Source organism: Parasteatoda tepidariorum, chromosome 9 (genome assembly GCF_043381705.1).
Source record: "Parasteatoda tepidariorum isolate YZ-2023 chromosome 9, CAS_Ptep_4.0, whole genome shotgun sequence".
Taxonomy (NCBI): Eukaryota; Metazoa; Arthropoda; class Arachnida; order Araneae; family Theridiidae; genus Parasteatoda; species Parasteatoda tepidariorum.
Window position 1 is genome coordinate 90,999,704 of NC_092212.1, and position 11,006 is coordinate 91,010,709.

General features: G+C 27.6%; 1 long non-coding RNA gene across 11 annotated transcripts in view; it reads left to right on the forward strand.

Annotated features, from left to right (window-relative positions):
• The window catches only part of LOC122273032 (uncharacterized), a 31,858-nt gene extending 21,724 nt beyond the window's left edge, over window positions 1–10,134 (forward strand). For 10 of the 11 annotated variants that reach the window (XR_011637701.1, XR_011637695.1, XR_011637702.1 and 7 more), the window contains 2 exons: window positions 3,641–3,697; window positions 7,849–10,134. This is a non-coding gene — a long non-coding RNA (uncharacterized lncRNA). Of the gene's footprint in view, window positions 1–447; window positions 519–3,640; window positions 3,698–7,848 lie in introns of all 11 variants that reach the window. The other variant, XR_011637703.1, reaches the window with a different exon arrangement.
• Window positions 10,135–11,006: the final 872 nt, after the last annotated feature.

Genomic DNA, 11,006 nt, shown 5'->3' on the forward strand with positions numbered 1-11,006 from the left:
TAAATGTTATATATTCTCTTTAGTTAATAATCTAAATTCACTTTAATAACTTTTTTTTATTAATATTTAATATAATGATCTAGAGTAAATGTTTAATTTTTAACCTGCTTATTAAATTTTTTATTATTATAAAATTTTGCTTTATATAATGCTAAATTTCATTGCCTCATTTGCAGTTTTTATTATTAGTTTATAAAATCTGCCTATGTAGTTTATTAAATTTATTTTATTCAATAAATGAATAAGTGTTAGATGGTGTATTTTTAATTTTTATTTATCTATTTTTGATTTAATAGATGCATGTGAGTGAATCTGAAAATATGTACATGTAATCTTTTTGTTATTAGGCGAGTGACCATTTTTCTACTATTGCCATAATTTTCTTTTATGAATAATAACAATGAAAATTTGATGTATTTATTTATCTAGCATTTTCTTTGGTATTAGGTTGAGTTAATAATAGCTTCTGCATAGAAAATTGAAAGTGCATGCTAATAGAAGTGAATTCTGCCAAAAGGGTATACTTGAACCTTTTTCGAAATCCAATAAATTAAAAATTATGTCTTTTAATAGTTTTAATATATCTATTTTATTATTCTCTCCCACTAATGTCATCCAATTATATTTTCTTTTACTTTTTATTTTAAATTTTTTAGTAGTATTGTTGAATTAGTATAAATATCTCTTAAACGGTGAGAATATAGTGAAATTGGATATGATTTTGCTTTATCAAAGTATAAGTAATCTGCACAGAATGCCTACAAAGATAGATGAATGAAGGCATTAAGCTAGTAAAAGAAACATAAAAACAAAATAACTAGCAACCTTAAAAAGCAACACCAATTACCCACTCAGCACCAGGGCCGGCTCCAGGGTGGGACGACCCGAGCCGGAGAAGAGGTTTTAAGAGAATGGATGATATATTCCGTATTTCAAAACGCTTTGTGCTGTTTTCCATGTCGACTTTTTGCTGCAGCATCCAGCTTGAGCGCTCTTGGTAATCGGGGATTTAAAGACTGGAAGCATTTAGGGGACTCTATAGCACATCATGAAAATACTAAAACTCGTGTAGATTGTTTGAAATCATGGCTTGAGTTGAAGCAAAGATTGAAAATAGGTGAAACAATAGATGCAGGTTCTCAGAGACTCATTGATTCTGAGATAATACACTGGTCTGAAGTTCTTTTACGCATTATATCAGTCGTTAAAATGCTAGGCGAGAGCTCTCTAGCTTTTCGAGGAACAAGTGATAAACTGTATGAACACAATAATGGAAACTTTTTGAAGTTAATTCAGTTATTGGCTGAGTTTGATCCAAAAATAGAGGAACATGTTCACAGAGTCCTCAATAAAGAAGAAATCAAAGCTACATGTCTAGGGAAAACTATACAAAATGAAATAATTGAATTATTGCATGACAACATAAAGCACCACATCAATGAGTTCAAAAGACAAAAGACCAAGTATTATTCTGTGATTCTTGACTGTACTCCCGATACAAGTAAAGTAGAACAGATGACATGTGGTAAGATTTGTCTCCATGCGGGAATCAGAGTCTGAAGTTCAAGTTAATATCAACGAACATTTTTTGGATTTTCTACCCCTTGAGAGATCAACAACTAAGGAATTGTCGGAGCTTTTACTAGAAGAGCTAGAGAAAAATAGGCTTAAAGTAGAAAACATGCGCTGTCAAGGGTATGACAATGGTTCCAATATGAGAGGAGAAAAATCGGGACTACAAACAAGAATCAGAAATATAAACCCCAGAGCATTTTATGTTCCATGCAGCAGCCATTCGCTAAGTTTGGTTGTAAACGATATGGCAAAATTCTCATTTGAGGCAGCCACCTTCTTCAATATTGTTCAAAAGTTATATACATTTTTTTCTTCTTCTTTTTGTTGGGCAATATGACGGAAATGTATTGATACTTACACCCTAAAACAATTGAGTGATACGCGATGAGAAAGTCGAGTCAACTCATTAAAAGCTCTGTGGTTTCAAATTGGTCCAATTCACGATGCTTTGTACAGCATATATGAAGATTCAGAAATAGATAATATGATCAGAGACGAGGCTAGCGGATTATTAAATAATTTGAAGCAGTTCAAATTTATATGCTCTGTTGTGATCTGGTACAAAATTTTGAGTCATATTAATCCCATCAGCAAACTTTTGCAAACTGTAAATTTTGATATGTCACAAGCTACTGATATGCTTAGCAACTGCAAACTCTTTGAAAACTTGAGATCAGATGAAACTTTTGAAAGCATCATTTTAGAAGCAACCAAGCTTGCTTCAGAGATTGATGTGGAAGCTAATTTCGAAACCACCAAAATTAAGATTTTCAAAATCAAAATGTCTAGGGCCGGCCCTGTCAGCACGTATGATAATCTTTGATTAAAATTCATAGTGGCTCAGGGGATAGAGTGTTCGCTTTCCAATCAGGTAAACCATATTCGAATCTCAGCAACAGCTGGTCAATGCGACTTCTGCACCCGACTTGCACCAACCATAGTGCCAACGTAAAATATCCTCAGTGGTAGCCAGATCATGGGTTAGAGTCCCTTTTTACCGTTAGGCTAACCATGGGAGGTTTTTATGGCTTTCCTGCCCATGTAACGTAAATGCGGGTTAGTTTCATCTAAAAGTCCTCCACGAAGGCAAATTTCTCCCAATCCTGGTCCCCTTGTGTTCTGGATTGGGTTCAAAATTACAATGATACTTAGTTGAATATTAGTAGCCGTAAACCTAAAAATTGGGTTGGCTATTCATCAACAGTTGTAAATTTAAAATAAAATCTTTGATTAATTTGCTATAATGGGTCTGTGTGTACCTCTTTTAGGTTTGATTGAGGCACTGATGCCACACCTCTTTCCTTGTGTTGGATAAAATTGGGACAGATCCTTTGCTTACCAAAATCTTTGTAAATGAACTGCCATTGTTAATTCTGAATCTTCTCATAGGCAGTCGTTCAACAGCATCAGTCGCTAATGCTTGATATTAATGATTGTCACATATGCTTTATATATAATGGTATGCCACACATGTTTATTGCCAAATCGAATTTCCTTTGTCATAATCCTAGCATGGTTTATTTCCCTTCCTGTAAACATTTAAACCAATTAAAAACAATTTTTCTATTATTAGACATCTTTTTGGTGCTCCTGGACCAACATTGCATAATCTACATTTTCTGAGGCTGTTAACTAATAAATGTTTTCATATTTATTCACTGTTAATTTCAATTTTATGTTAGATTTCTCGAACAAGCAGCTCAACCACTCCTGTCAGGCTAGTCTAATCTTTGCTTTTAGCCATTCCTCACGGATATAATCCTGCATCTTAAGTTATGTTTGCTTTACTTTATTTCTTAACCTTCCACCAAACCATTTAGACTCAACCTGTATTAAAAACACATACTAAGAAACCATGTTGTGAATATTAATGTGTGTATAATTATAAATTGAAATTAGTACATTTTATCAGAATTTCCATAATTTAAATTGAAGTAAATTTGAATTATTTATGTTTTAATGCCATGAGAACATTAATGTTGTAAAAGGATAAATTTTTTGTTTTCCCCCCTAAATTTGTATGTTTAACATTAAAAAAATTATTAAAAATTAAATTATTTTTTAGAATGAAAATCCATCTCATGCATTTTGTAAAATCAACAGAAATTTAAATAAAGGAGTGGTAAGTATTCTTTTTTTTCTCCAATGGTGTGAAATACTATGTGATATATGTTAACTACTACTTTTAATAAGTTATTACGTTTTAGTGACTTGTGATGGAAATTATCTTCATAACTTACCTTTCAGAATATTTGCTTTCTTGAGCTGACATGACCCTAAAGCATACTTGTCATATTTTTATTTAGTTTATTTCTCTTTTTTTCCCTTCCTTTTTAACATAATTTATAAGATCCTTTTTTTTNTATTCTTTTTTTTTTTTTTTTTTTTGTTACCTTGCCAGAATTGCGACTCCATGTTGAAAATAAGGAAAACCTGGAAAATACAGAGAATTTAAAAATCATCTACATTAATGGGGAAAATGTAGGTTTTTTTGTTTGTTTGTTTGTTTGTTTGTTACCTTGCCAGGATTGCGACTGCATGTTGAAACTAAGGAAAACATGGAAAATACAAGGAATTTAAAAATCATCTAAATTAATGGGGGAAATGCAGGGTTTTTTTTATTTTTACAAACTTGGAATTTTGTTTCTTATTTTCATCTTTTGAAAAATTTCAACCACTCAAAAGTGATCTATGTGATATTTAAGGATGATATTTTAGCTCTATTAAACTATTTAAATTACTTATAGCATTAATTAAGTATGTTCATCTGTTCTTTTTTTTTTCTTAAGTTTTTTAGCAATTAACACTAGTGTAATAGCCTAAAATAGCTCACACAAGAGCACAGTAATTGTTGTGTTGCTTCTTAATATATTGTGTATAATATGTACACAGAAAACACAGAGAATTTTGTTTTTCCTTCCAGATTTGAGTGTTAACCTTGCTTGCTCAGTTAGCACAACGTATAGCTGTGATGTTGGTACTCAGCACAATTTATAGCTGATTTTAAACAATATGCATGTTATAAAACTGAAACATTCAATTAGTTCTATATTTATAATTATTTTTCATATGTTTTCTCCTTCTATGCTGTTTTTGGATAGAAAGAGTCCATTATAATAGTAAATACCATTTTCAAATGCTCATTATATTTTTAAGAAATTTGACCTAATAAGTCTGAATACATGAAAGTATTTGTTTAAATAATTTATGTTTAAAAATAAAACGCTATTTACAAATTAAATGTTTCAACTGTACAAAATATGTTGAGGTGAAATTCTTTGATCGTTTTGCAGATTGCTTTAGTTTGTTGATTAAATTCTAATTCTTAATTAAATTCTTATTTCGCATTTAATTGAAACTTAATTAAAAATTTTGATGAAATGTCGTATCTATATTTTTGTTTAAAAATATCAATATTACAATTAAAATAGTTAAGATCTTATGATTTTAAATCAATGAATTTTTTTTTCTGTTAAGTATTTTCATCAATATGTTTTAAAGATCCAGTTTATTTTTAAATGGAGAAAAGTATAACTGTTTTGTGTGAAATCACTCAGTATTTTTCTTAAATTATCTTACAAACTGCTCTGAAGTATGGTGTTTTGCTAAAAGTTACAGGGAACTGGGATAAGATTCAGATTTCAAATCAGCCTGAAAATGAAGCTATTGACCTAAACAAATTAAAGACTTAGATTTTTTTTTTTTTTTTTTTTTTTGAAGTATGATTTAAATTTGAATTTTGATTTGTTTTTGGTAAAGATCTGAATTTTTTCGAAAGGTTTGAAGGTGATTAGCCATAAACAGTCTTATGTTTAAAATTCTATAAAATGTGAAAGAACCACATTTGTATATGAACTTAACACATTTTTTTTTTCTAAAATTCCAATTTTATTAAAAGGCATTGAAATTTTAAGTGCCTCTTTTGCAAATTCTTTTTCTCCCCCTCCCCATGTTTTTGTTGTCGATTTACCTTAAATTATACTGTGTTGCCTAACATCTATAAGACATAGAAACTTAAAATTACGAAGGTGTGAAGTATAGTACACAAAATGTTCTAAGGAATTAGGTATATATGATTCGATTGTTAGTTTAAGAATTATTAACTGTTAAACTTGTAATAAAAAAAAGAAAAAGAAAAACACATGTTCGTCAATCTACTATCTGTAGAAACATAACTTCAGAGGTAAAATTTAATTAGCTAGTTGTACCATTTTATACTTTGATTTATTCTCCGCCTTTTTAAAAATTCCCATTTGTTCAAAAGCTATTGCAAACTTAAGTCAGTTTTTTTTTCCGCTTATTTTTCTTTAAATATCGACTATTTATCCATTATTGTAAAAAAAAAAAATTTTTCCCTCACAAAATCTTAATATCTATAATTTAAAAATTCTTGCTAGAGTAGATGTCAATCTGAAGTAGCAAAAAGAAAAAAAGAGATTGTGTGTTGCCTATTATAAATCTTAACATTTATAGTGACATTTTTAAAAATAAAATTCAATGCAGAGTTTCCTATTTTAGTTATAGGAAAGTAAAATTACTTCTCATTTATTTACATGTTAACGAAATATTTTGTGTTTTGCGGAAAATATTGATGTTTAAGAAATAAACAGTAAGGAATGAAAATCAATTATGAGGGTTGGAAAGCAGAGATTCTCAGTATATTAAATTTGTTAAGTGTAATTTCTCTAAGTATCTTAAGTAGAAATTTTTTTTATTTTAAGTGTATGTTAAATAAAATAAACGTATTTTTAGTAAATGAAAAGTTTTATGTGTATATATATATATATATATATATATATATACACTTAAAAGAAAGTTTTTTCTGAATTCAATTAAAACTTTATTATTAATTATTTGAATTTTGAATGAATTAATTGAATTTTTTATTAAAAAATTCAATTAAGAGAGAGTTATAAGTACTATTCCCAATTTTAGTTGTTATATATTTCGGCCACAAGTAAAGCAAAGCCTCCTAATATATTAAATTTGTTAAGTGTAATCTCTTTTGATATTTTAAATTTTAAAAAATATATATATTTATTCTAAATGTATGTAAAAAAACAATGCTAAAAGAAAACACAAATATTTTTAATTCTAAATAGAAAAAACTTCTTTGAAAAACAACTTATCTTTGTAAAAGAAAAGTTTTTTTAAAAAAAAGAAGTATTTAAAGTGGAAAAAAAGAAGTGCCTCACCTTTATTTCAAACCAAAAGCTTTAATTTTTCTTTCACTGGAGAACATATTCGTAAAGAAAGCACATTTGATTAAACAATCATCTTCGTAAGTGTCCTAAAATTTCCTTTAAAAAAAAAATTTTTTTTAATGAAAAAAAAAATGTTTTTTCTGAATTCAATTAGAGCCTTTTTCCACTCCAGAAATACTTGGACTATCTCTTAGTACATTTATCCACTGATATTCCTACATTTATTGATTTTTCAAAAGAAATCAATTTAAATAATAAAAAGAGAAAAAGTTAATAAGTAAAAGATCCTTTTGCAATAAATTTCTAACTAACTCCCTGGTATTACAGTCCATGTTGGGCCATGGTCTCACTAACAATTTTCCTCTAAAGTCGCCTGTGTTTAGCTCTATGTTTCCAGTTTTGGACTTTTAGAGTCTTAAGGTCTTTTTCTACCTCGTAACCATCTCTTGGCCGGTCTTCCTCTTTTCCTCTGGCACTGCCCCTTGAATATTTTCTTAATGCCTCTGTTTTCCTCCATTCTTTCAAGGTGTCCTAGCCATTGACTTCTCTTTGCTTTTCCGTAATTTATTGTACCTTTTTCTTTAAATGGTCTTGCAATTTCAAAATTGTATCGCCTTCTCTACAGATCACCCTCTTTGACCGGTCCAAAAATAGTTCTAAGAATTTTTCTTTCCCAGGTAATCAACATTTTTTCTTGTTTCTGGGTTGGAGTCCATGTCTCTGATCCATAGATGAAAGTTGGTCTGATTATAGTTTTATAAACCTGAAGCCTCGTTATTACTTTTGATGTTAGCAATCTCTTAAGTGCAAAAGGACTGCTATTTCTGGCATTTAGTCTTTGCTTAATCTCTGGCATAATATCATTGCTTTCAGTGACAACTGAACCCAAGTACTTAAGTTCCCTAACTCAATAAATTTCACTTAGAATATTATTTGACATGTCTTCAATTTAATATGTAAAAACAATTATAATTTTAATTGCATACTTTATTAGTTATTTATTTTTATCATCTAGGCTTACTAAATATTTAGCTTTTTATCTGCACATTTTTAATTTTGTTCTTTTTAGGGGTGCTTCTTTTATTTAGTTGCTGAAAAATGTTGGACCTGACAAATGCTTTAAAGTCCTACTATTTGCCCTGACTGAACAAAAGATACTTTTCTATTGACGGGGCCTGATGTTTTGACTAGTGTAGCCGAAGCTGTAGTAATGGTAACTGTTTTTCTATGTAGATTTATAAGACTCCTTTTAAGCATAGTTAAGATCAGAGGAAATTTTCTCTTTCCACGCTTGCTATTAAAATGTGTATTACCGAAAATTAGACCAAATTAATTGTTTTGTTCTTCTAAAAATTATCGTGACACATTAGGTGTGTAGTGATTGGCTCACGGCTAGAGAGCGAGTTGTTCACACCCCTAATTAAATAATTAAAATGAAGAGTATATACATATTTGTCTAACCGTCATTGTACAGCCGACCCAATTTTTGGGTTTACTACAATTAACGTTCACCTCTGTATCCTAAGTATAAAGTTAAGTAAGGTTTGTTAACAGCTCACAGACTGAAAATTTTATTTTCAATCATTAAAAGAAATTCACTAATTTTGCTTTTTAGAAGCATAGTATCCTTTTTTGGCTAATTTAATTATATATATTATATTTATATTATATTTAGGCTAATTATATTATTATCTTATTTATATTAGGCTAATTTATAAACTTGAAAATTATTCTATCAATGCACACACATAAAATTAAGATAGAAGCAAGTTAAGACAAACCAGAAATGGTGAAAATCAGAACTCATTTGTCTTGTATACAGTTAAAAACAAATTTTGTGATAACAGTTAAAATATATTTTATAGTTGTCCCACTTAATAAATATGAACTGTTATTTAAGAAAAGTTAATTAGTTATTTATTAGCAATTTTTTATACTATTTATAAGAAGAAATGACAGTGATCAGGAATTACCCCAGTGATCAATAATTACCTCATCTATAAGGGGCAACATTTGATAGAATTTCCTATAATCAATTATAATGTTTACAGTAGATGTGAAACAATTAAACAAAAGCTTACACTATTTTTATATCAAAGAAAAAGAAAGTAACTCAAAATATTTATTATTAAGAGAAGGAGGAGGATCTTTGCAAAAATGTACGCATTTTGAAACCCATCTTTGAAATGGAAAATACAGAAAGCAGTTTAAAAGATACTTATTTTGTTAGATTAAACAAAAAACTATTATTAAGTAAATGTAGTTATACTTAAGGAAAGTGTACAAGCATTCTTGTCCATGTCTCAAATTAAAAAAATATATATATATTTTTGTAAATAAGACTTAGGTGATCATTATTTTCCCCAGAAGCAGAGTGATCGTGAATTACCCCGGGTCACCCTATTTCACAAAATATGGGATAAAGTTCATGTCACTGAGACAAAATAATGTTTCACTATATGTTCTTACCTTTTCTGTTGACTACTGGATTGGCATTTCTTGGATCTTTCATCCTCTCTTTCCATAAAAGAAAAGGAATTAATTAGAATATGATCGTCATAAAAACAGTTAAAAATCAACAAAATCAAAACTGTTTCTTATATTTTATAATTTTTGTTAAAAACAATTTTTTTACTTAAATGAAATAAATTTTGATTTAAATGAAGAAGAAAGATCATGTATTAAAATTATGGCAAATATTTTTATTTTTAGTAACTGACAATAAGTCAGTTACTAAATGTTAAGAATGTTTAACAACTATCTTTTTTATGCTCAATGCATATTGCATTTTAGCATAAACTACTGATGATTTTGATTAAAAATAATTATCATTGGAAAAGACTATAAAATTTAGTTGGGAATTGTAGGGGAAAATTTAGAGGACAGGTCTAAATCTAAAGTAAATAATTAGACTTGAAATTTTAACTTATTATGCATTGTTTTTTGAAGTTGGATAAAATATGTGAACTTCTAAATATTTAATAATATAATAATAAAATTGTAAAATAATAATAAGTTAAATATTTTTCTAACATAATGAAGTTGTCTTTAAAGTGAAAAATTTTCTCTTACAATTTTTTTGATTCTAATTTAGAAAAAGAATAAGATATGTATGAAAAAAATAAGACATGGGAGCCAATTAGAATTAAAATAAATAAATAAATTCTAAATAAAGCTTTTGTTATTCAGGGCTCCCACTAAATTTTCGAAATAAAATTTCCTGAATTTTTGAGGAAAGTTTCCAACAATTTCTGGATTATATATTTAAACTACACAGTTATCATCGTAAATTAAATTTTAATTAAACAATTAATTAAAGTTACTTTATTGTAGAAAATATGTCAAGTATAAGTTTCTTAAAATCAAAATTTTTAAAGGTGAAGGCTGAACAGGTATATTTTAGAATTAACAACTATATAAAAACAGATAAAAACTCGAAATAGTAAATTAAAATAATAACCATGAAATAATATTCTAATTTCAATTCAGAAAAATGGAACCTTAATTTTAAAGTAAATTAATTTTATAACAAATTTAATTTTACAACGTAATCATAGTTTTATAACAAATTAATTCATTTTATAACAAATTTAATTGTAAAATTGAACTTAATATAAAGATTTGAAATGTTCTTATACCTTTACAGCAATTCATTAAATGCAAAAGGAAAAAAGATAAAAACAACAAAATAAAAATTAGAAGTAAGGTCCTTCTATTTAATATGTCATTTTGTTATTCATTTATTTAGTAAACAAAATATATTATATTGAGTATCAAAACAAATAAATTGTTTATAAATATTTGTTTTATTTATTTTTTGGTGGTTTAAAAATTATTTAAAATTACTTCTCATGTCTAATCAAAAGTATTTTTTGAAACAATAATTGTCGCACGCAGTTTAGATTATTCAAATAATGTTTTTTTTACAGTCTTTCAAAGAAAAAAAAAATGGCTACCGAAATTAAGCAAATTATTAAATTAAGAAATGCTTCTGAAAAATGAAAGAAACATTTGTTATTAATGACAAAGAAATTATAAATTCTTCTTTTATTAGATAGAGTTAATTGAATTTTTATTTATGAAAAAAATCTTCTAATTCATTTTAAAACTAAACTAGCATAAAATGAAATAGCCAGCTAAAAAATTATTGTTATAAAACATAATTTCTAAAAACTTAACAAATACAATTAAAACGAATAAAACTAATTATAAAAAGTATGTGATTAA